This window comes from Pristiophorus japonicus, unplaced genomic scaffold (genome assembly GCF_044704955.1).
Source record: "Pristiophorus japonicus isolate sPriJap1 unplaced genomic scaffold, sPriJap1.hap1 HAP1_SCAFFOLD_253, whole genome shotgun sequence".
Lineage (NCBI taxonomy): Eukaryota > Metazoa > Chordata > Chondrichthyes > Pristiophoridae > Pristiophorus > Pristiophorus japonicus.
Window position 1 is genome coordinate 721,531 of NW_027252263.1, and position 27,446 is coordinate 748,976.

The 27,446-nt window shown below is 49.4% G+C and overlaps 1 protein-coding gene across 1 annotated transcript in view; it reads left to right on the forward strand.

Annotated features, from left to right (window-relative positions):
* The window catches only part of LOC139247067 (cell surface glycoprotein 1-like), a 47,615-nt gene that overhangs the window by 16,121 nt on the left and 4,048 nt on the right, over positions 1-27,446 (forward strand). The gene's annotated exons all lie outside the window — the stretch shown is intronic.

Below are 27,446 nucleotides of genomic sequence, written 5' to 3' on the forward strand. Positions count from 1 at the left end.
GCGTGTCCCTGCGTGATACCCCGGGTGTCACTGCATGATACCCCGTGTGATCCTGCGTGATACCCCGTGTGTTACTGCGTGATACCCCGAGTGTCACTGCATGATATCCCGTGTGTTACTGCGTGATGCCCAGTGTGTTCCTGCGTGATGCCCCGTGTGTCACTGCGTGATATCCCGTATGTCACTGCGTGATATCCCGTGTGTTACGGCATGATACCCCGTCTCTGTCACTGCGTGATACCCCTTGTGTTACTGCATGATAACCCGTGTGTTACTGCGTGATACCCTGTGTGTCGCTGCGTGATATCCCGTGTGATGATGCGTGATATCCCGTGTGTCCCTGCCTGATATCCTGTGTGTTACTGCATGAAATCTCGTGTGTTACTGTGCGATATCCTGTGTGTTACTGTGCGATATCCTGTGTGTTCCTGTGTGATATCCTGTGTGTTACTGTGTGATACCCTGTGTGTTACTGTGTGATATCCCATGTGTTACTGTGTGAAATCCCGTGTGTTATGGCGTGATATCCCGTGTGTTACTGTGTGAAATCCCATGTGTTATTGCGTGATATCCCGTGTGTTATTGTGTGTGATATCTCGTGTGTTACTGTGTGATATGCCATGTGGTACTGTGTGTGATATCTCGTGTGTTACTGTGTGATATTCCGTGTGTTACTGTTTGATATCCTGTGTGTTACTGTGTGATATCCTGTGTGTTACTGTGTGATATCCTGTGTATTGCTGCGTGATATCCCGTGTGTTACTGCGTGATACCCCGTGTGTTACTGCGTGATACCCCGTGTGTTACTGCGTGATACCCCGTGTGTTACTGTGTGATATCCCGTGTGTTACTGTGCGATATCCTGTGTGTTCCTGTGTGATATCCTGTGTGTTACTGTGTGATACCCTGTGTGTTACTGTGTGATATCCCATGTGTTACTGTGTGAAATCCCGTGTGTTATGGCGTGATATCCCGTGTGTTACTGTGTGAAATCCCATGTGTTATTGCGTGATATCCCGTGTGTTATTGTGTGTGATATCTCGTGTGTTACTGTGTGATATGCCATGTGGTACTGTGTGTGATATCTCGTGTGTTACTGTGTGATATTCCGTGTGTTACTGTTTGATATCCTGTGTGTTACTGTGTGATATCCTGTGTGTTACTGTGTGATATCCTGTGTATTGCTGCGTGATATCCCGTGTGTTACTGCGTGATACCCCGTGTGTTACTGCGTGATACCCCGTGTGTTACTGCGTGATACCCCGTGTGTTACTGTGTGATATCCCGTGTGTTACTGCGTGATATCTTGTGTGTTACTGTGTGATATCCCGTGTGTTATGGCGTGATATCCCGTGTGTTACAGCGTGATACCCCGGGTGTTAATGCGAGATACCCCGCGTGTGACTGCGTGATATTCCGTGTGTCACTGCCTGATATTCCTTGTGTCACTGCGTGATATCCCGTGTGTTACAGACTGATATCCCGTGTGTTACTGTATGATATCCTGTGGGTTCCTGGGTGATATCCCGTGTGTTACTGTGTGATACCGAGTGTTAATGTGTGATATCCCGTATGTTACTGTGTGATATCCCGTGTGTTACTGTGTGATATCCTTTGTGTTACTGTGCAATACCTCGTGTGTTACTGCGTGATATCCCGTGTATTATGGCGTGATATCCCGTGTGTTACTCTGTGATATCCCGTGTGTTACTGTGTGATATCCTGTGTGTTACTGCGTGATATCCCGTGTGTTATGACATGCTATCCTGTGTGTTACTGTCTGATATCCTGTGTGTTATTGCGTGATATCCCGTGTGTTACTGTGTGATATTCCGTGTGTTACTGTGTGATATCCCGTGTGTCACTACGTGATATCCCGTGTGTCACTGCATGATAGCCCGTGTGCCACTGCGTGATACCCCGTGTGCTACTGCATGATGCCCCCTGTGCTACTGCGTGATACCCCGTGTGTCCCTGCGTGATATCCGTGTGTCACTGCGTGATACCCGTGTGTCACTGCGTGATACCCGTGTGTCACTGCGTGATACCCCGTGTGTCCCTGCGTGATACCCCGTGTGTCCCTGCGTGATACCCCGTGTGTCGCTGCGTGATATCCCGTGTGTCCCTGCGTGATACCCCGTGTGTCCCTGCGTGATATCCCTTGTGTCGCTGCGTGATATCCCGTGTGTTCCTGCATGATATCCCGTGTGTTCCTGCATGATGTCCAGTTTGTCCCTGCGTGATACCCCGTGTGTCCCTGCGTGATACCCCGTGTGTCGCTGCGTGATATCCCGTGTGTCCCTGCGTGATACCCCGTGTGTCCCTGCGTGATATCCGTGTGTCACTGCGTGATACCCGTGTGTCACTGCGTGACACCCCGTGTGTCACTGCGTAATACTCGGTGTGTTCCTGCCTGATATCCCTTGTGTTACTGACTGATATCCTGTGTGTTACTGTGTGATGTCCCGTGTGTTACTGTATGATATCCTGTGGGTTCCTGTGTGATATCCCGTGTGTTAATGTGTGATATCCCGTGTGTTACTGTGTGATATCCCGTGTGTTAATGTGTGATATCCCGTGTGTTACTGTGTGATATCCCGTGTGTTACTGTGTGATATCCTGTGTGTTACTGTGTGATATCCCGTGTGTTACTGTGTGATATCCTGTGTGTTACTGTGTGATATCCTGTGTGTTACTGTGCGATACGCCGTGCGTTACTGCGTGATATCCCGTGTGTTATGGCGTGCTATCCTGTGTGTTACTGTGTGATATCCCGTGTGTCACTACGTGATAACCCGTGTGTCACTGTGTGATATCCTGTGTTACTGTGTGATATCCCGTGTGTCACTACGTGATATCCCGTGTGTCCCTGCGTGAAATCCCGTCTGTCACTGCGTGATACCCGTGTGTCACTGCGTGATACCCCGTGTGTCCCTGCGTGATACCCCGTGTGTCACTGCGTGATACCCCGTCTGTCACTGCGTGATACCCGTGTGTCACTGCGTGATACCCCGTGTGTCCCTGCGTGATACCCCGTGTGTCACTGCGTGATACCCCGTCTGTCACTGCGTGATACCCGTGTGTCACTGCGTGATACCCCGTGTGTCCCTGCGTGATACCCCGTGTGTCCCTGCGTGATACCCCGTGTGTCCCTGCGTGATACCCCGTGTGTCACTGCGTGATACACCGTGTGTCGCTGCGTGATACCCGTGTGTCCCTGCGTGATACCCCGTGTGTCGCTGCGTGATATCCTGTGTGTTCCTGCATGATATCCCGTGTGTTCCTGCATGATGTCCCGTGTGTTCCTGCATGATGTCCAGTTTGTCCCTGCGTGATACCCCGTGTTTCACTGCGTGATACACCGTGTGTCGCTGCGTGATACACCGTGTGTCGCTGCGTGATACCCCGTGTGTCGCTGCGTGATATCCCGTGTGTCACTGCGTGATACACCGTGTGTCGCTGCGTGATACCCCGTGTGTCACTGCGTGATACCCCGTGTGTCGCTGCGTGACACCCCGCGTGACCCTGCGTGGTACCCCGAGTGTCACTGCGTGATATCCCCTGTGTTACTGCGTGATTCCCAGTGTATTCCTGCGTGATGCCCCGTGTGTCACTGCGTGATATCCCGTATGTCACTGCATGATATCCCGTGTGTTACGGCGTGATACCCCGTCTCTGTCACTGCGTGATACCCCTTGTGTTACTGCATGATAACCCGTGTGTCGCTGCGTGACACCCCGCGTGACCCTGCGTGGTACCCCGAGTGTCACTGCGTGATATCCCCTGTGTTACTGCGTGATTCCCAGTGTATTCCTGCGTGATGCCCCGTGTGTCACTGCGTGATATCCCGTATGTCACTGCATGATATCCCGTGTGTTACGGCGTGATACCCCGTCTCTGTCACTGCGTGATACCCCTTGTGTTACTGCATGATAACCCATGTGTTACTGCGTGATACCCCGTGTGATGATGCGTGATATGCCGTGTGTCCCTGCCTGATATCCCGTGTGTTACTGCGTGAAATCTCGTGTGTTACTATGTGATATCCCATGTGTTATTGTGTGATATGCCATGTGGTACTGTGTGTGATATCTCGTGTGTTACTGTGTGATATTCCGTGTGTTACTGTGTGATATCCCGTGTGTTACTGTGTGATATGCCATGTGGTACTGTGTGTGATATCTCGTGTGTTACTGTGTGATATTCCGTGTGTTACTGTGTGATATCCTGTGTGTTACTGTGTGATATCCCATGTGTTATTGTGTGATATGCCATGTGGTACTGTGTGTGATATCTCGTGTGTTACTGTGTGATATTCCGTGTGTTATTGTGTGATATGCCATGTGGTACTGTGTGTGATATCTCGTGTGTTACTGTGTGATATCCTGTGTGTTACTGTGTGATATCCCATGTGTTATTGTGTGATATGCCATGTGGTACTGTGTGTGATATCTCGTGTGTTACTGTGTGATATTCCGTGTGTTACTGTGTGATATCCCGTGTGTTACTGTGTGATATTCCGTGTGTTACTGTGTGATATCCCGTTGTTGCTGTGTGATACCCTATGTGTTACTGTGTGATATCCTGTCTGCTACTGTGTGATATCCTGTGTATTGCTGCGTGATATCCCGTGTGTTACTGCGTGATACCCCGTGTGTTACTGTGTGATATCCCGTGTGTTACTGCGTGATATCTTGTGTGTTACTGTGATATCCCGTGTGTTATGGCGTGATATCCCGTGTGTTACAGCATGATACCCCGTGTGTTAATGCGAGATACCCCGCGTGTGACTGCGTGATATTCCGTGTGTCACTGCCTGATATTCCGTGTGTCACTGCATGATATCCCGTGTGTCACTGCGTGACATCCCGTGTGTTACTTTGTGATACCCCGTGTGTTACTGCGTGATGTCCAGTGTGTTCTTGCGTGATGCCCCGTGTGTCCCTGCATGATACCCCGTGTGTCACTGCGTGATATCCCGTGTGTTACTGACTGATATCCCGTGTGTTCCTGCCTGATATCCCGTGTGTTACAGACTGATATCCCGTGTGTTACTGTATGATATCCTGTGGGTTCCTGGGTGATATCCCGTGTGTTACTGTGTGATACTGTGTGTTAACGTGTGATATCCCGTGTGTTACTGTGTTATATCCCGTGTGTCCCTGCGTGATACCCCGTGTCTCGCTGCGTGATACCCCGAATGTCGCTGCGTGATACCCCTTGTGTCACTGCGTGATACACCGTGTGTCGCTGCGTGATACTCCGTGTGTCGCTGCGTGATATCCCGTGTGTTGCTGTCCCTGTGATATCCCGCGTGTCCCTGCGTGACACCCCGTGTGATCCTGCGTGATACCCCGTGTGTTACTGCGTGATACCCCGAGTGTCACTGCGTGATATCCCCTGTGTTACTGCATGATGCCCAGTGTATTCCTGCGTGATGCCCCGTGTGTCACTGCGTGATATCCCGTATGTCACTGCATGATATCCCGTGTGTTACGGCGTGATACCCCGTCTCTGTCACTGTTTTAACCCCTTGTGTTACTGCATGATAACCCGTGTGTTACTGCGTGATACCCCGTGTGATGATGTGTGATATCCTGTGTGTCCCTGCCTGATATCCCGTGTGTTACTGCGTGAAATCTCGTGTGTTACTATGTGATATCCTGTGTGTTCCTGTGTGATCTCCCGTGTGTTAATGAGTGATATCCCATGTGTTTCTGTGTGAAATCCCGTGTGTTACGGCGTGATATCCCGTGTGTTACTGTGTGATATCCCGTGTGTTATTGCGTGATTTCCCGTGTGTTACTGTGATATGCCATGTGGTACTGTGTGTGATATCTCGTGTGTTACTGTGTGATATTCCGTGTGTTACTGTGTGATATCCTGTCTGTTACTGTGTGATATCCTGTGTATTGCTGCGTGGTATCCCGTGTGTTACTGCGTGATACCCCGTGTGTTACTGTGTGATATCCCGTGTGTTACTGCGTGATATCTTGTGTGTTACTGTGTGATATCCCGTGTGTTATGGCGTGATATCCCGTGTGTTACAGCGTGATACCCCGTGTGTTACTTTGTGATACCCCGTGTGTTACTGCGTGATGTCCAGTGTGTTCTTGTGTGATGCCCCGTGTGTCCCTGCATGATACCCCGTGTGTCACTGCGTGATATCCCGTGTGTTACTGACTGATATCCCGTGTGTTCCTGCCTGATATCCCGTGTGTTACAGACTGATATCCTGTGTGTTACTGTATGATATCCTGTGGGTTCCTGGGTGATATCCCGTGTGTTACTGTGTGATACCGTGTGTTAATGTGTGATATCCCGTGTGTTACTGTGTTATATCCCGTGTATTACTGTGTGATATCCTTTGTGTTACTGTGCGATACCTCGTGTGTTACTGTGCGATACCTCGTGTGTTACTGCGTGATACCCCGTGTGTCACTGCGTGATACACCGCGTGTCGCTGCGTGATATCCCTTGTGTCGCTGCGTGATATCCCTTGTGTCGCTGCGTGATACCCTGTCTGTTCCTGCGTGATATCCCGTGTGTTCCTGCATGATATCCCGTGTGTTCCTGCATGATGTCCAGTTTGTCCCTGCGTGATACCCCGTGTGTCACTGCTTAATACCCCGTGTGTTCCTGCCTATCCTTTGTGTTACTGACTGATATCCCGTGTGTTACTGCGTGAAATCCCGTGTGTTACTGTGTGATATCCCGTGTGTTACTGTGTGATATCCTGTGTGTTCCTGTGTGATATCCCGTGTGTCACTGTATGATATCCTGTGGGTTCATGTGTGACATCCCGTGTGTTACTGTGTGATACCGTGTGTTAATGTGTGATATCCCGTGTGTTACTGTGTGATATCCCGTGTGTTACTGTGCGATACGCCGTGCGTTACTGCGTGATATCCCGTGTGTTATGACGTGCTATCCTGTGTGTTACTGTGTGATATCCCGTGTGTTACTGTGTGATATCCCGTGTGTCACTACGTGATATCCCGTGTGTCACTGCGTGATATCCCGTGTGCTACTGCATGATGCCCCCTGTGCTACTGCGTGATACCCCGTGTGTCCCTGCGTGATACCCCGTGTGTCACTGCATGGTACAACGTGTCTCGCTGCGTGATACCCCGTGTGTACCTGCGTGAATCCCCGTGTGTCACTGCATGGTACAACGTGTCTCGCTGCGTGATACCCCGTGTGTCGCTGCGTGATACCCCGTGTGTTCCTGTCCCTGCATGATATCCCGCGTGTCCCTGCGTGACGCCCCGCGTGTCCCTGCGTGGTACCCCGGGTGTCACTGCATGATACCCTGTGTGATCCTGCGTGATACACCGTGTGATTCTGTGTGATACCCCGTGTGTTACTGCGTGATATCCCGAGTGTCACTGCGTGATATCCTGTGTGTTACTGCGTGATGCCCCGTGTGTCACTGCGTGATATCCCGTATGTCACTGCGTGATATCCCGTGTGTTACGGCGTGATACCCCGTCTCTGTCACAGCGTGATACCCCTTGTGTTACTGCATGATAACCCGTGTGTTACTGCGTGATACCCTGTGTGTCGCTGCGTGATTTCCCGTGTGTCGCTGCGTGATATCCCGTGTGATGATGCGTGATATCCCGTGTGTCCCTGCCTGATATCCCATGTGTTACTGCGTGAAATCTCGTTTGTTACTGTGTGATATCCCGTGTGTAATTGCGTGATATCCCGTGTGTTAATGAGTGATATCCCATGTGTTACCGTGTGATATCCTGTGTGTTACTGCGTGATATCTTGTGTGTTACTGTGTGATATCCCGTGTGTTATGGCGTGATATCTCGTGTGTTACAGCGTGATAACCCGTGTGTTAATGTGAGATACCCCGCGTGTGACTGCGTGATATTCCGTGTGTCACTGCTTGATATTCCGTGTGTCACTGCGTGATATCCCGTGTGTCACTGCGTGACATCCCGTGTGTTACTTTGTGATACCCCGTGTATTACTGCCTGATGCCCAGTGTGTTTCTGCGTGATGCCCCGTGTGTCCCTGCATGATACCCCGTGTGTCACTGCGTGATATCCCGTGTGTTACTGACTGATATCCCGTGTGTTCCTGCCTGATATCCCGTGTGTTACAGACTGATATCCCGTGTGTTACTGTATGATATCCTGTGGGTTCCTGGGTGATATCCCGTGTGTTACTGTGTGATACCGTGTGTTAATGTGTGATATCCCATGTGTTACTGTGTTATATCCCGTGTGTTACTGTGTGATATCCTTTGTGTTACTGTGCGATACCTCGTGTGTTACTGCGTGATATCCCGTGTATTATGGCGTGATATCCCGTGTGTTACTCTGTGATATCCTGTGTGTTACTGTGTGATATCCTGTGTGTTACTGTGTGATATCCCGTGTGTTACTGTGCGATACGCCGTGCGTTACTGCGTGATATATCGTGTGTTATGACGTGTTATCCTGTGTGTTACTGTTTGATATCCCGTGTGTTATTGCGTGATATCCCGTGTGTTACCGTGTGATATTCCGTGTGTTACAGTGTGATATCCCGTGTGTCACTACGTGATATCCTGTGTGTGCCCCATCTCTGTCACTGCGTGATACCCTGTGTGTCCCTGCGTGATACCCCGTGTGTCGCTGCGTGATACACCGTGTGTCCCTGCGTGATACCCCGTGTGTCGCTGCGTGATATCCCTTGTCTCGCTGCGTGATACCCCATCTGTTCCTGCGTGATGTCCCGTATGTTCCTGCATGATATCCCGTGTGTTCCTGCATGATGTCCAGTTTGTCTCTGCGTGACATCCCGTGTGTCACTGCGTAATACCCCATGTGTTCTTGCCTGATATCCCGTGTGTTACTGCGTGAAATCCCGTGTGTTACCTTGTGATATCCCATGTGTTACTGTGTGATATCCTGTGGGTTCCTGTGTGATATCTCTTGTGTTACTGTGTGATACCGTGTGTTACTGTGTGATATCCTGTGTGTTACTGTGTGATATCCCGTTGTTGCTGTGTGATACCCCATGTGTTACTGTGTGATATCCTGTCTGTTACTGTGTGATATCCTGTGGGTTCCTGTGTGATATCTCTCGTGTTACTGTGTGATACCGTGTGTTACTGTGTGATATCCTGTCTGTTACTGTGTGATATCCTGTGTATTGCTGCGTGATATCCCGTGTGTTACTGCGTGATACCCCGTGTGTTACTGTGTGATATCCCGTGTGTTACTGTGTGATATCTTGTGTGTTACTGTGTGATATTCCGTGTGTTATGGCGTGATATCCCGTGTGTTATGGCGTGATATCCCGTGTGTTACAGCGTGATACCCCGTGTGTTAATGCGAGATACCCCGCATGTGACTGCGTGATATTCCGTGTGTCACTGCCTGATATTCCGTGTGTCACTGCCTGATATTCCGTGACATCCCGTGTGTTACTTTGTGATACCACGTGTGTTACTGCGTGATGTCCAGTGTGTTCCTGCGCGATGCCCCGTGTGTCACTGCGTGATATCCCGTGTGTTCCTGCCTGATATCCCGTGTGTTACAGACTGATATCCCGTGTGTTACTGTATGATATCCTGTGGGTTCCTGGGTGATATCCCGTGTGTTACTGTGTGATACCGTGTGTTAATGTGTGATACCTCGTGTGTTACTGCGTGATACCCCGTGTGTTACTGCGTGATACACCGCGTGTCGCTGCGTGATATCACTTGTGTCGCTGCGTGATACCCTGTCTGTTCCTGCGTGATATCCCGTGTGTTCCTGCATGATATCCCGTGTGTTCCTGCATGATGTCCAGTTTGTCGCTGCGTGATACCCCGTGTGTCACTGCGTAATACTCCGTGTGTTCCTGCCTGATATTCCTTGTGTTACTGACTGATATCCCGTGTGTTACTGCGTGAAATCCCGTGTGTTACTGTTTGATATCCCGTGTGTTACTGTGTGATATCCTGTGTGTTCCTGTGTGATATCCCGTGTGTTACTGTATGATATCCTGTGGGTTCATGTGTGATATCCCGTGTGTTACTGTATGATACTGCGTGTTAATGTGTGATATCCCGTGTGTTACTGTGTGATATCCCGCGTGTTACTGTGTAATATCCTGTGTGTTACTGTGTGATATTCCGTGTGTTACTGTGTGATATCCCGTGTGTTACTGTGTGATATGCCATGTAGTACTGTGTGTGATATCCTGTGTGTTACTGTGTGATATCCTGTGTGTTACTGTGTGATATCCCGTTGTTGCTGTGTGATACCCCATGTGTTACTGTGTGATATCCTGTGTGTTACTGTGTGATATCCCGTTGTTGCTGTGTGATATCCTGTGTATTGCTGCGTGACATCCCGTGTGTTACTGTGTGATATCCCGTGTGTTACTGTGTGATATCCCGTGTGTTATGGCGTGATATCCCGTGTGTTACAGCGTGATACCCCGTGTGTTAATGCGAGATACCCCGCGTGTGACTGCGTGATATTCCGTGTGTCACTGCCTGATATTCCGTGTGTCACTGCCTGATATCCCGTGTGTCACTGCGTGACATCCCGTGTGTTACTTTGTGATACCCCGTGTGTTACTGCGTGATGTCCAGTGTGTTCCTGCGTGATGCCCCGTGTGTCCCTGCGTGATACCCCGTGTGTCACTGCGTGATATCCCGTGTGTTCCTGCCTGATATCCCGTGTGTTCCTGCCTGATATCCCGTGTGTTACTGTATGATATCCTGTGGGTTCCTGGGTGATATCCCGTGTGTTACTGTGTGATATCCCGTGTGTTAATGTGTGATATCCCGTGTGTTACTGCGTTATATCCCGTGTGTTACTGTGTGATATCCTTTGTGTTACTGTGCGATACCTCGTGTGTCACTGCGTGATACACCGCGTGTCGCTGCGTGATACCCTGTCTGTTCCTGCGTGATATCCCGTGTGTTCCTGCATGATATCCCGTGTGTTCCTGCATGATGTCCAGTTTGTCCCTGCATGATACCCCGTGTGTCACTTCGTAATACTCCGTGTGTTCCTGCCTGATATCCCTTGTGTTACTGACTGATATCCCGTGTGTTACTGCGTGAAATCCCGTGTGTTACTGTGTGATATCCTGTGGGTTCATGTGTGATATCCCGTGTGTTAATGTGTGATATCCCGTGTGTTACTGTGTGATATCCTGTGTGTTACTGTGCGATATCCTGTGTGTTACTGTGCGATATGCCGTGCGTTACTGCGTGATATCCCGTGTGTTATGACGTGCTATCCTGTGTGTTACTGCGTGATATCCCGTGTGTCGCTGCGTGATACCCCGAGTGTTGCTGCGTGATACCCCGTGTGTTTCTGTCCCTGCGTGATATCCCGTGTGTTTCTGTCCCTGCGTGATATCCCGCGTGTCCCTGCGTGACACCCCGCGTGTCCCTGCGTGGTACCCCGGGTGTCACTGCGTGATACCCTGTGTGATCCTGCGTGATACCCCGTGTGATCCTGCGTGATACCCCGTGTGTTACTGCGTGATATCCCGAGTGTCACTGCGTGATATCCCGTGCATTACTGCGTGATGCCCAGTGTGTTCCTGCGTGATGCCCCGTGTGTCACTGCGTGATATCCCGTGTGTTACGGCGTGATACCCCGTCTCTGTCACTGCGTGATACCCCTTGTGTTACTGCATGATAACCCGTGTGTTACTGCGTGATACCCTGTGTGTCGCTGCGTGATATCCCGTGTGATGATGCGTGATATCCCGTGTGTCCCTGCCTGATATCCCGTGTGTTACTGCGTGAAATCTCGTGTGTTACTGTGCGATACGCCGTGCGTTACTGCGTGATATCCCGTGTGTTATGACGTGCTATCCTGTGTGTTACTGTCTGATATCCCGTGTGTTATTGCGTGATATTCCGTGTGTTACTGTGTGATATCCCGTGTGTCACTACGTGATATCCTGTGTGTGCCCCATCTCTGTCACCGCGTGATACCCCGTGTGTCCCTGCGTGATATCCCTTGTGTCGCTGCGTGATACCCCGTCTGTTCCTGCGCGATGTCCCGTGTGTTCCTGCATGATATCCCGTGTGTTCCTGCATGATGTCCAGTTTGTCCCTGCGTGACATCCCGTGTGTCACTGCGTAATACCCCATGTGTTCTTGCCTGATATCCCGTGTGTTACTGCGTGAAATCCCGTGTGTTACCTTGTGATATCCCATGTGTTACTGTGTGATATCCTGTGTGTTCCTGTGTGATATCCCGTGTGTTACTGTGTGATATCCTGTGGGTTCCTGTGTGATATCTCTTGTGTTACTGTGTGATACCGTGTGTTAATGAGTAATATCTCGTGTGTTACTGTGTGATATCCCGTGTGTTACTCTGTGATATCCCGTGTATTATGACGTGATATCCCATGTGTTACTGTGTGATATTCCGCGTGTTACTGTGTGATATTCTGTGTGTTACTGTGTGATATCCTGTGTGTTACTGTGCAATACCCCGTGCGTTACTGCATGATATCCCGTGTATTATTGCGTGATACCCCGTGTGTTACTGTGTGATATTCCGTGTGTCACTGCGTGATATTCTGTGTGTTAATGCGTGATACCCCGTGTGCCACTGCGTGATATCCCGTGTGTCACTGTGTGTATCCCATGTGTCACTACGTGATATCCCGTGTGTCACTGCGTGATATCCCGTGTGCCACTGCGTGATAGCCCGTGTGCCACTGCGTGATAGCTCGTGTGTCACTGTGTGTATCCCATGTGTCACTACGTGATATCGCGTGTGTCACTGCGTGATACCCCTTGTGCTACTGCGTGATGCCCCGTGTGTCACTGCGTGATATCCCGTGTGTCACTACGTGATACCCTGTGTGTCACTGCGTGATGCCCCGTGTGCCACTGCATGATACCCTGTGTGCTACTGCGTGATACCCCTTGTGTAACTGCGTGAGGCCCCGTGTGTTCCAGTGTGATGCCCCGTGTGTCCTTGCGTGATATCCTGTCTCTGTCACTGCGTGATACCCCGTGTGTTCCTGTGTGATACCTCGTGTGTTACTGCATGATACCCCGTGTGTTACTGTGGGATACCTCGAGTGTCACTGCGTGATATCCCGTGTGTCACTGCGTGATATTCTGTGTGTTAATGCGTGATACCCCGTGTGCCACTGCGTGATATCCCGTGTGTCACTGTGTGTATCCCATGTGTCACTACGTGATATCCCGTGTGTCACTGCGTGATATCCCGTGTGCCACTGCGTGATAGCCCGTGTGCCACTGCGTGATAGCTCGTGTGTCACTGTGTGTATCCCATGTGTCACTACGTGATATCGCGTGTGTCACTGCGTGATACCCCTTGTGCTACTGCGTGATGCCCCGTGTGTCACTGCGTGATATCCCGTGTGTCACTACGTGATACCCTGTGTGTCACTGCGTGATGCCCCGTGTGCCACTGCATGATACCCTGTGTGCTACTGCGTGATACCCCGTGTGTAACTGCGTGAGGCCCCGTGTGTTCCAGTGTGATGCCCCGTGTGTCCTTGCGTGATATCCTGTCTCTGTCACTGCGTGATACCCCGTGTGTTCCTGTGTGATACCTCGTGTGTTACTGCATGATACCCCGTGTGTTACTGTGGGATACCTCGAGTGTCACTGCGTGATATCCCGTGTGTCACTGCGTGATACCCCGTGTGTTACTTTGTGATACTCCGTGTGTTACTGCGTGATGCCCCATGTGTTCCTGCGTGATGCCGTGTGTTCCTGTGTGATATCCCGTGTGTTACTGTGTGATACCGTGTGTTACTTTATGATGCCCAGTGTGTTCCTGCGTGATGCCCAGTGTGTCCCTGCGTGATATCCCATGTGTCACTGCATGATATCCCGTATGTCACTGCGTGATACCTCGTGTGTCCCAGCGTGATATCCCGTGTGTCGCTGCGCAATATCCCGTTTGTTACTGCCTGATATCCCGTGTGTTACTGTGTGATATCCCGTGTGTTACTGTGATATCCTGTGGGTTCCTGTGTGATATCCCGTGTGTTACTGTGTGATATCCTGTGGGTTCCTGTGTGATATCCCGTGTGTTACTGTGTGATATCCTGTGTGTTAATGTGTGATATCTCGTGTGTTACTGCGTGATATTCCGTTTGTTACTGTGTGATATCCCGTGTGTTAAAACATAAGAATTAGGAACAGGAGTAGGCCATCTAGCCATCTCGAGCCTGCTCCGCCATTCAAAAAGATCATGGCTGATCTGGCCGTGGACTCAGCTCCACTTACCCGCCCGCTCCCCGTAACCCTTAATTCCCTTATTGGTTAAAAATCTATCTATCTGTGACTTGAATACATTCAATGAGCTAGCCTCAACTGCTTCCTTGGGCAGAGAATTCCACAGATTCACAACCCTCTGGGAGAAGAAATTCCTTCTCAGCTCGGTTTTAAATTGGCTCCCCCGTATTTTGAGGCTGTGCCCCCTAGTTCTAGTCTCCCCGACCAGTGGAAACAACCTCTCTGCCTCTATCTTGTCTATCCCTTTCATTATTTTAAATGTTTCTATAAGATCACCCCTCATCCTTCTGAACTCCAACGAGTAAAGACCCAGTCTACTCAATCTATCATCATAAGGTAACCCCCTCATCTCCGGAATCAGCCTAGTGAATCGTCTCTGTACCCCCTCCAAAGCTAGTATATCCTTCCTTAAGTAAGGTGACCAAAACTGCACGCAGTACTCTAGGTGCGGCCTCACCAATACCCTGTACAGTTGCAGCAGGACCTCCCTGCTTTTGTACTCCATCCCTCTCGCAATGAAGGCCAACATTCCATTCACCTTCCTGATTACCTGCTGCACCTGCAAACTAACTTTTTGGGATTCATGCACAAGGATCCCCAGGTCCCTCTGCACCGCAGCATGTTGTAATTTCTCCCCATTCAAATAATATTCCCTTTTACTGGTTTTTTTCCAAGGTGGATGACCTCACACTTTCCGACATTGTATTCCATCTGCCAAACCTTAGCCCATTCGCTTAACCTATCTAAATCTCTTTGCAGCCTCTCTGTGTCCTCTACACAACCCGCTTTCCCACTAATCTTTGTGTCATCTGCAAATTTTGTTACACTACACTCTGTCCCCTCTTCCAGGCCATCTATATATATTGTAAACAGTTGTGGTCCCAGCACCGATCCCTGTGGCACACCACTAACCACCGATTTCCAACCTGAAAAGGACCCATTTATCCCGACTCTCTGCTTTCTGTTAGCCAGCCAATTCTCTATCCATGCGAATACATTTCCTCTGACCCCGCGTACCTTTATCTTCTGCAGTAACCTTTTGTGTGGCACCTTATCGAATGCCTTTTGGAAATCTAAATACACCACATCCATCGATACACCTCTATCCACCATGTTCGTTATATCCTCAAAGAATTCCAGTAAATTAGTTAAACATGATTTCCCCTTCATGAATCCATGTTGCGTCTGCTTGATTGCACTATTCCTATCTAGATGTCCCACTATTTCTTCCTTAATGATAGTTTCAAGCATTTTCCCCCACGACAGATGTTAAACTAATGTTGCTGTGTGATATCCTGTCTGTTACTGTGTGATATCCCATGTGTTATTGCGTATTATCCCGTGTGTTACTGCGTGAGACCCCGTGTGTTACTGTGTGATATCCCGTGTGTCACTGCGTGATATTCCGTGTGTCACTGCACGATATCCTGTGTGTCACTACGTGATATCACGTGTGTCACTGCGTGATAGCCCGTATGCCACTGCGTGATGCCCCGTGTGCTACTGCGTGATGCCCCGTGTGTCACTGCGTGATATCCCGTGTCACTACGTGATACCCCTTGTGTCACTGCGTGATGCCCCATGTGCCACTGCGTGATACCCCATGTGTAACTGCGTGAGGCCCCATGTGTCCCTGCGTGATATCCCGTCTCTGCCACTGCGTGATACTCCGTGTGATCCTGCGTGATACCCCGTGTTCCTGCGTGATACCCCGTTTGTTCCTGTGTGATACCTCGTGTGTTACTGCGTGATACCTCGTGTGTTACTGCGTGATATCCCTTGTGTTACTGCGTGATACCCCGTGTGTTACTGCGGGATACCTCGAGTGTCACTGCGTGATATCCCGTGTGTCACTGCGTGATACCCCGTGTTACTTTGTGATACCCCGTGTGTTACTGCGTGATACCCTGTGTGTTCCTGCGTGATGCCCAATGTGTTCCTGCATGATGAATAGTGTGTCCCTGCGTGATACCCCGTGTGTTACTGCGTGATGCCCAGTGTGTTCCTGCGTGATGCCCAGTGTGTTCCTGCGTGATGCCCAGTGTGTTCCTGCGTGATGCCCAGTGTGTCCCTGCGTGATACCCCGTGTGTCACTGCGTGATATCCAGTATGTCACTGCGTGATATCCCGTGTGTTACGGCGTGATACCCCGTCTGTCACTGCGTGATACCCCGTGTGTCCCTGCGTGATATCCCGTGTGACGCTGCGTGATATCCCGTGTGTTCCTGCCTGATATCCCGTGTGTTACTGCCTGATATCCCGTGTGTTACTGCGTGAAATCCCGTGTTACTGTGTGATATCCCGTGTGTTACTGCGTGTTATCCTATGTGTTGCTGCGTGATTTCCCGTGTGTTATTGCGTGATATTCCATGTGTTACTGTGTGACATCCCATGTGTTATTGCGTGATATGCCATGTGGTACTGTGTGTGATATCTCGTGTGTTACTGCGTGATATTCCATGTGTTACTGTGTGATATTCTGTCTGTTACTGTGTGATATCCTGTGTGTTACTGTGTGATATCCCGTGTGTTGCTGTGTGATACCCCATGTGTTACTGTGTGATATCCTGTGTTACTGTGTGATATCCCATGTGTTATTGTGTATTATCCCGTGTGTTACTGCGTGATACCCCGTGTGTTACTGTGTGATATCCCGTGTGTTACTGCGTGATACCCCGTGTGTTACTGCGTGATGTCCCATGTGTTACGGTGTGATACCCCGTGTGTTCCTGCGTGATATCTAGTGTGTTACTGTGTGATATCCCGTGTGTTATTGCGTGATACCCATGTGTTACTGTGTGATATCCTGAGTGTTACTATGTGATATCCCGTGTGTTACTGTGTGATATCCCGTGTGTTAATGTGTGATATTCCGTGTGTTACTATGTGATATAGAAACATAGACACATAGAAAATAGGTGCAGGAGTAGGCCATCCGGCCCTTCGAACCTGCACCACCCTTCAATAAGATCATGTCTGAGCATTACTTCAGTACCCCGTTCCTGCTTTCTCTCCATACCCATTGATCCTTTTAGCCGCAAGGGCCATATCTAACTCCCTCTTGAATATATCCAATGAATTGGCCTCAACAACTTTCTGTGATAGAGAATTCCACAGGTTAACAACTCTCTGAGTGAAGAAGTTCCTCCTCATCTCGGTCCTAAATGGCCTACCCCTTATCCTTAGACTGTGTCCCCTGGTTCTGGACTTCCCCAACATCGGGAACATTCTTCCTGCATCTAACCTGTCCAGTCCCGTCAAAATTTTATACGTTTCTATGAGATCCCCTCTCATTCTTCTAAACTCCAGTGAATAAAGGCCCAGTCGATCCAGTCTCTCCTCATATGTCAGTCCTGCCATCCCTGGAATCAGTCTGGTGAACCTCCGCTGCACTCCCTCAATAGCAAGAACGTCCTTCCTCAGATTAGGAGACCAAAACTGAACACAATATTCCAGGTGGTGCCTCACCAAGGCCCTGTACAACTGCAGTAAGACCTCCCTGCTCCTATACTCAAATCCCCTTGCTATGAAGGCCAATATGCCATTTGCCTTCTTCACCGCCTGCTGTACCTGCATGCCAACCTTCAATGACTGATGAACCATGACACCCAGGTCTCGCTGCACCTCCCCTTTTCCTAATCTGCCGCCATTCAGATAATATTCTGCCTTCGTGCCCCCAAAGTGGATAACCTCACACTTATCCACATTATACTGCATCTGCCATGTATTTGCCCACTCACCTAACCTGTCCAAGTCACCCTGCAGCCTTTTAGCGTCCACCTCACAGCTCGCACTGCCACCCAGTTTAGTGTCATCTACAGACTTGGAGATATTACACTCAATTCCATTATTCCAAATCATTAATATATATTGTAAATAGCTGGGGTCCCAGCACTGAGCCCTGCGACACCCCACTAGTCACTGCCTGCCATTCTGAAAAGGACCCGTTAATCCCGACTCTCTGCTTCCTGTCTGCCAACCAGTTCTCTATCCACGTCAGTACATTACCCCAATACCATGTGCTTTGATTTTGCACACCAATCTCTTGTGTGGGACCTTGTCAAAAGCCTTTTGAAAGTCCAAATACACCACATCCATTGGTTCTCTCCTGTCCACTCTACTAGTTACATCCTCAAAAAATTCCAGAAGATTTGTCAAGCATGATTTCCCCTTCATAAATCCATGCTGACTTGGACCAATCCTGTCACTGCTTTCCAAATGTGCTGCTATTTCATCCTTAATAATTGATTCCAACATTTTCCCCACTACTGATGTCAGGCTAACTGGTCTATAATTACCCAATTTCTCTCTCCTTTTTTAAAAAGTGGTGTTACATTAGCAACCCTCCAGTCCATAGGAACTGATCCAGAGTCGATAGACTGTTGGAAAATGATCACCAATGCATCCACCATTTCTAGGGCCACTTCCTTAAGTACTCTGGGATGCAGACTATCAGGCCCCGGGGATTTATCGGCCTTCAATCCCGTCAATTTCCCGAACACAATTTCCTGCCTAATAAGGATATCCTTCAGTTCCTCCTTCTCACTAGACCTTCGGACCCTTAGTACATCCGGAAGGTTATTTGTGTCTTCCTTTGTGAAGACAGAACCAAAGTACTTGTTCAATTGGTCTGCCATTTCTTTGTTCCCCATTATAAATTCACCCGAATCTAACTGCAAGGGACCTATGTTTGTCTTCACTAATCTTTTTCTCTTCACATATCTATAGAAGCTTTTGCAGTCGTTTTTTATGTTTCCGGCAAGCTTCCTCTCATACTCTATTTTCCCCCTCTTAATTAATCCCTTTGTCCTCTTCTGCTGTATTCTAAGTTTCTCCCAGTCCAAGGCTTGCTACTTTTTCTGGCTAATTTGTGTGCCTCTTCCTTGGATTTAACACTATCCTTAATTTCCCTTGTTAGCCACGGTTGAGCCACCTTCCCCGTTTTATTTTTACTCCAGACAGGGATGTACAATTGTTGAAGTTCATCCATATGATCTTTAAATGTTTGCCATTGCCTATCCACCTTCAACCCTTTAAGTATCATTTGCCAGTCTAATCTAGCTAATTCGCGCCTCATACCATCAAAATTACCTTTCCTTAGGTTCTGGACCCTAGTTTCTGAATTAACTTTGTCATTCTCCACCTTAATAAAGAATTCTACCATATTATGGTCACTCATCCCCAAGGGGCTGCGCACAACAAGATTGCTAATTAGTCCCTTCTCATTACACATCATCACCCAGTCGAGGATGGCCAGCTATCTGGTTGGCTCCTCGACATATTGGTCTGGAAAAGCATCCCTAATACACTCCAGGAAGTCCTCCTCCACCGCATTGCTACCAGTGAGGTTAGCCCAATCAATATGTAGATTAAAGTCGCCCATGATTACTGCTGTACCTTTATTGCACACATCCCTTATTTCTTGTTTGATGCTGTTCCCAACCTCACTACTACTGTTTGGTGGTCTGTACACAATTCCCACTAATGTTTTCTGCCCTTTGGTATTCCGTAGCTCCACCCATACCGATTCCACATCATCCAGGCTAATGTCGCTCCTTACTATTGCATTCATTTCCTCTTTAACCAGCAACGCCACCCCGCCTCCTTTTCCTTTCTGTCTATCCTTCCTGAATGCTGAATACCCCTGGATGTTGAGTTCCCAGCCTTGGTCACCCTGGAGCCATGTCTCCGTGATGCCAATCACATCATACCCGTTAACTGCTGTCTATGCAGTTAGTTGTCCACCTTATTCCGAATACTTCTTGCATTGAGGCACAGAGCCTTCAGGCTTGTCTTTTTAACACACTTTGACCCTTTAGAATTCTGCTGTAAAGTGGCCCTTTTTGTTTTTTGCCTTGAGTTTCTCTGCCCTCCACTTTTACTATTCTCCTTTCTATCTTTTGCTTCTGTCTCCATTTTATTTCCCTCTGTCTCCCTGCATAGGTTCCCATCCCCCTGCCATATTAGTTTAACTCCTCCCCAACAGCACTGGCAAACACTCCCCCTAGGACATTGGTTCCGGTCCTGCCCAGGTGCAGACCGTCCGGTTTGTACTGGTCCCACCTCCCCCAGAACTGGTTCCAATGCCCCAGGAATTTGAATCCCTCCCTGCTGCACCACTGCTCAAGCCACGTATTCATCTGAGCTATCCTGCGATTCCTACTCTGACTAGCACGTGGCACTGGTAGCAACCTTGAGATTACTACTTTTGAGGTCCTACTTTTTAATTTAACTCCTAGCTCCTTAAATTTGTCTCGTAGGACCTCATCCCGTTTTTTACCTATATCGTTGGTACCTATGTGCACCACTCCCTTTTCAGAATGTCCTGCACCCGCTCCAAGACATCCTTGACCCTTGCACCAGGGAGGCAACATTCCATCCTGGAGTCTCGGTTGCGGCCGCAGAAACGCCTATCTATTCCCCTTACAATCGAATCCCCTATCACTATCGCTCTCCCACTCTTTTTCCTGCCCTCCTGTGCAGCAGAGCCAGCCACGGTGCCATGAATGCTGCTGATCGCCCCTGATGAGTCATCCCCCTCAACAGTACCCAAAGTGGTGTATCTGTTTTGCAGCCTATCCCGTGTGTTCCTGCGTGATATCCCGTGCGTTACTGTGTGATATCCCGTGTGTTCCTGTGTGATATCCCGTGTGTTACTGCGTGATACCCCGTGTGTTTCTGCGTGATACCCCGTGTGTTCCTGCGTGATACCCCGTGTGTTCTTGCGTGATACCCTGTGTGTTCCGGCATGATATCCCGTGTTACTGCGTGATATCCCGTGTTCCTATGTGATATCCCGTGTGTTACTGTGTGATATCCCGCGTGTCACTGTGTGATATCCCGTGTGTTACTGTGTGATAGCCCGTATGTTATTGTGTGATATTCTGTGTTACTGAGTGATGTCCCGTGTGTTCCTGTGTGATATCCCGTGTGTTACTGTGTGATATCCTGTATGTTATTGTGTGATATCCCGTGTGTTACTGTGTGATGCCCTGTGTGTTCCTGCGTGATATACTCCATGTGTTGCTGCGTGATATCCCGTGTTCCGCGTGACACCCCGTATATTCCTGCGTGATATCCCGTGTGTTTCTGTGTGATACACCGTGTGTCGCTGCATGAAACCCCGAGTGTCGCTGCGTGAAACCCCGTGTGTTGCTGCGTGATATCCCGTGTGTCGCTGCGTGATATCCCTTGTGTTATTGTGTGATATCCCGTGTGTTCCTGCGTGATATACTCCGTGTGTTCCTGTGTGATACCCCGTGTGTTCCTGCGTGATATCCTTATGTTATTGTGTGATATCCCGTGTATTCCTGTGTGATATCCTGTGTGTTCCTTCGTGGTATCCCGTGTGTTCCTGAGTGATATCCCTTGTGTTATTGTGTGATATCCCGTGTGTTCCTGCGTGATACCCCTTGTGTTATTGTGTGATATCCCGTGTGTTCCTGCGTGATATCCCTTGTGTTATTGTGTGATATCCCATGTGTTCCTGCGTGATATCCCGTGTGTTCTTGCGTGATACCCCGTGTGTTCCTGCGTGATACCCCGTGTGTTCCTGCGTGATACCCCGTGTGTTCCTGCATGATACCCCGTGTGTTCCTTTGTGATACCCCGTGTGTTCCTGCGTGATATCCCTTGTGTTCCTGCGTGATATCCCGTGTGTTCCTGTGTGATACCCCATGTGTTCCTGCGTGATATCCCTTGTGTTATTGTGTGATATCCCGTGTGTTCCTGCGTGATACCCTGTGTGTTCCTGCGTGGTATAACATGTTTACCCTGTTGTGTATCACCCCCATGAATTTCTGTACAATCTTTGGCTCATTTTGACTGTTGAACCCAAGGACTCCGAGACTTTCAAACACCAGTAATAATAATCTTTTTAATCCTTAATGATAAGTAAGTCAGGAATAAATAATGACAAAAGAGAATTAAGCTTAAACCTTCTTTTTCTACATATTTTATTTAAATCTATTGGATTTTAAGGGAAGACTAATAGAAGAGAAAATGTTTGATTAATAAACCCACTTGAAGTGGAGACTCAGCTTGCACCTCTAGCACAGTCTGTACAGTGAACAATGAAACAGAGACTGACCATCAGCTGATTGAAGCTATATACCATGGACACAGACCATGTACAGGAGACACCTCAAGTCACTGGAGAAATACCACCAACGGTGTCTCCGCAAGATCCTGCAAATCCCCTGGGAGGACAGACGCACCAACGTTAGTGTCCTCGATCAGGCCAACATCCCCAGCATTGAAACACTGACCACACTCGATCAGCTCCGCTGGGCAGGGCCACATTGTTCACATGTCTGACATGAGACTCCCAAAGCAAGCGCTCGGAACTCCTTCTCGGCAAATGAACCAAAGGTGGGCAGAGGAAACGTTACAAGGACACCCTCAAAGCCTCCCTGATAAAGTGCAACATCCCCACCGACACCTGGGAGTCCCTGGCCAAAGACCACCCTAAGTGGAGGTAGTGCATCCGGGAGGGTGCTGAGCACCTCGAGTCTCAGTGCCGAGAGCATGCAGAAATCAAGCGCAGGCAGCGGAAGGAGCGTGCGGCAAACCAGTCCCACCCTCCCCTTCCCTCAACCACTGTCTGTCCCACCTGTGACAGGGACTGTGGTTCTCGTATTGGACTGTTCAGTCACCTTTTAAGAGTGGAAGCAAGTCTTCCTCGATTCCGAGGGACTGCCTGTTATGATGATGATGATGATTGAAGCTGAACCACACTGATCACGGATCACGTGAAGAAACTCTGCCACTGGTCAGGAGTCTGGCACTGTTAGACCTTTGCCATAACCTTTCTTTCTCTCTCGCTTCTGAATATATATGTGGATAATGATTACAATTCATAAGCATAAGAAATGTTTCTGTTGTATCAGAGCACTGGTGAGTGAGTGGAGGAGGGCTGGGGAATGATGAAGGCTGTCTCTAATTTCCCTTCAAGCCAGCCTGTTAGGTAGAACCCATATGTGATCGGCTTCTGCATCCCAGTCCCACCTCAGAATTCCCCGTTGTGGGACCACTGTGACCACAGGAACTTCAGTGATCCAGCAGAAAGTCAATTACCAGGGTACGATAAAGAAAAAAAGGGAGGCTTATGACACATGCCGAGGGCTCAATACTGCAGAAACCCGAGAGGAGTATAGAAAGTGCAGGGGTGCAATTAAAAAAGAAATTAGGAAAGCAAAGATAGAGCATGAAAAAACTTTGGCAAGTAAAATCAAGGAAAATCCAAAGATGTTTTATAAATAGCAAGAAGATAACTAAAGAAAGAGTAGGGTCTATTAGAGACCATAAAAGTAACCTATGTGTCGAGGCGGAAGGCGTGGGTATAGTTCTTAATGGATACTTTGCGTTTGTTTTCACAAAAGAGAGGGGCGATGCAGACTTTGCAATGAGGGAGGAGGAGCGTGAAATATTAGATGAAATAAACATAGTGAGAGAGGAAGTATTAAAGGGCTTAGCAGCTTTGAAAATGGATAAATCCTCAGGCCTGGATGAAATGTATCCCAGGCGGTTAAGAGAAGCAAGAGAGGAAATAGCAGAGGCACTGACCATCATTTCCCAATCCTCTCTGGCTACAGGTGGTGCCAGAAGACTGGAAGACTGCTAACATTGTACATTTGTTTAAGAAGGGAGAAAGGGATAGTCCGAGTAATTACAGGCCAGTCAGCCTAACCTCGGTGGTGAGAATATTATTGGAAAAAACTCTGATTGACAGGATAAATCTACATTTAGAAAGACACGGATTAATTAGGGACAGTCAGCATGGATTTGTTACAGGAAGGTCATGTCTGACTAACTTGATTGAATTTTTTGAGGAGGTAACCAGAAGGGTTGATGAGGGCAGTGTGTACGATTTAGTGTATGTGGATTTTAGCAAGGCTTTTGATAAGGTCCCACATGGCAAACTGGTCATGAAAGTAAAAGCCCATGGGATCCAGGGCAAAGTGGCAAGTTGGATCTAAAATTGGCTCAGAGGCAGGAAACAAAGGGTAATGGTTGATGGGTGTTTTTGTGGCTGGAAGGATGTTTCTTGCTTTTTGTGATATATATCAATGATTTAAACTTCAATGTAGGGGGGTTGATTAAGAAGTTTGCCGATGATACGAAAATTGCAGTGAGGTTGATAATGAAGAAGAAAGCTGTAGACTGCAGGGGAGGATATCAATGAACTGGTCAGGTGGGCAGAACAGGGGCAAATGGAATTCAATCCGGAGAAGTGTGAGGTAATGCATTTGGGGAGGGCTAACAAGGCACGGGAATATACATTAAATGGTAGGACACTGAGAAGTGTAGAGGGACAAAGGGACCTGGGATTGTATGTCCACAGATCCCTGAAGATAGCAGGGCACAGATAAGGTGGTTAAGAAGGCATATGGAATGCTTGCCTTTATTAGCCTAGGCATAGAATATAAGAGCAGAGAGATTATGCTTGAACTGTATAAAACACTGGTTAGGCCACAGCTGGAGTACTGTGTGCAGTTCTGGTCACCACATTACAGGAAAGACGTGATTGCACTGGAGAGGGTACAGAGGAGATTTACCAGGATGCTGCCGGGACTGGAGAATTTTAGTTATGAGGAAAGATTGGATAGGCTGGGGTTGTTTTCCTTGGAACAGAGGAGTCTGAGGGGAGACCTGATTGAGGTGTATAAAATGATGATGGGCCTGGATAGAGTGGATAGGAAGGACCTGTTTCCCTTGGCAGAGGGGCCAATGACCAGGGAGCATAGATTTAAAGTAATTGGGGGAGGTTTAGAGGGGATTTGAGGGGAAATGTCTTCACCCAGAGGGTGGTGGGGGTCTGGAACTCACGGCCTGAAAGGGTGGTAGAGGCAGAAACCCTCACCACATTTAAACAATACCTGGATGTGCTCCTGAAGTGCTGTAACCCGCAGGGCTACGGACCGAGAGCTGGGAAGTGGGATTGGGCTGCGCGCGGACACACTCGGTCGAATGGCCCGCTTCGTGCTGTAAATTTCTACGATTCTATGATTCAATGAGCACCATGTCAGGGCGCCTAGAGCTGGGCAATAAACCCGACCTCGCCAGTGTTACCCACATCCCCAGAACTCATTTAAAACGTTTATTTTAGTGTGGAGACGGTGTCACTCAGCTGTGTGATCACACGTCCCTACCCAGTCAGGGAATTGCTCAGATTATTGTTTGAAGATAACATTGTGGGGGTGGGCCGGGATAGTGAGGGAAGCTGAGGTCCACCCCTGACACTACCTGTGCTGCCGTTATCCCTCGCATAGTTCCGGCTGCGTGAGAGTGTGGAGGTGAGTGGGTGGGTGTGAGTTTGGGTGTGAGTGAGTGATGGGGGTGAGTGTGGGGGTGAGTGTGGGAGTGAGTGTGGGAGTGAGTGTGGGAGTGAGTGATGGGGGTGAGTGTGGGGGTGAGTGATGGAGGTGAGTGGGTGGGTGTGAGTTTGGATGTGAGTGTGTGAGTTTGAGTGTGAGTGTGTGTTTGAGTGAGAATGTGAGTGTGTGTTTGAGTGTGGGTGTCTGAGTTGAGTGTGGGTGTATGCGTTTGTATGTGGGTGTGAGTGTTTGAGTGTGAGTGTGAGTGTTTGAGTGTGAGGGTTTGAGAGTGAGTGAGTCTTTGAGTGTGGGTGTATGAGTTTGAGGTAGAAAACTAGAAAGTACTAAACCTCACTGCAAGCTCCGACTGTAAATGCAGCCCAGACCCACAGTCACACAGACCCAGACCCACAGACCCACAGAGACCCAGACCCACAGAGACCCAGACCCACACAGACCCAGACCCACAGACCCACAGAGACCCAGACAAACAGACCCGGACCCACAGACCCAGACAAACAGACCCAGACCCACACAGACCCAGACCCACAGACCCACAGAGACCCAGACAAACAGACCCGGACCCACAGACCCAGACAAACAGACCCAGACCCACACAGACCCAGACCCACAGACCCACAGAGACCCAGACAAACAGACCCGGACCCACAGACCCACACAGACCCAGACCCACAGAGACCCAGACAAACAGACCCGGACCCACAGACCCACAGAGACCCAGACCCACAGACCCACAGACACACAGACCCACAGAGACCCAAAGACACAGTCCCACAGACCCAGACCCTCAGACCCACAGAGACCCAGACCCACAGACACATAGACCCAGACCCACAGAGACCCAGACCCACAGACACATAGACCCAGACCCACAGAGACCCAGACCCACAGAGACACAGACCCACAGACACAGATCCTCAGACCCACTGACCCAGACCCACAGACACAGACCCACAGACCCACAGACCCAGATCCACAGACCCACAGATCCAGAGACCCAGACCCAATGACCCATAGAGGCACAGACAAACAGACCCAGACCCACAGACTCACAGACACATAGACCCAGACCCACAGAGACCCAGACCCACAGTGACCCAGACCCACAGTGAACCAGACCCACAGATCCCCAAACCCACAGAGACCCAGACACTCACAGACCCAGACCCACAGACCCCCAGACACAGACCCACAGACACAGAAACCCAGACCCACAGACCCCCAGACACAGACCCACAGACACAGAAACTCAGACCCACAGACCCAGATCCACAGCGACCCAGACCCACTGACCCAGACCCACAGACCCAGAGACCCAAACCCACAGACCCAGACCCAGAGACCCACAGACCCATCCCCACAGACCCACAGGTTCAGACCCACAGACCCACAGACCCAGACCCAGAGACCCACAGACCCATCCCCACAGACCCACAGGTTCAGACCCACAGACCCACAGACCCAGACCCACAGACCCACAGACGCAGACCCACAGACGCAGACCCACAGGCCCAGAGACACAGGCCCAGAGACACACAGACCCAGAGACACAGACCCAGACACACAGACCCAGAAACACACAGACCCAGAGACACACAGACCCAGACACACAGACCCAGAGATACACAAACCCAGAGACACACAGACCCAGAGACACACAGACCCAGAGACACACAGACCCAGACACACAGACCCAGACACACAGACACACAGACCCAGAGACACACAGACCCACAGGCACAGAGACCCAGACACACAGACACACAGACCCAGAGACACACAGACCTAGACACACAGAGACCCAGACCCACAGAGACCCAAACACACAGTCCCACAGACCCAGAGACCCAGACGCACAGACCCAG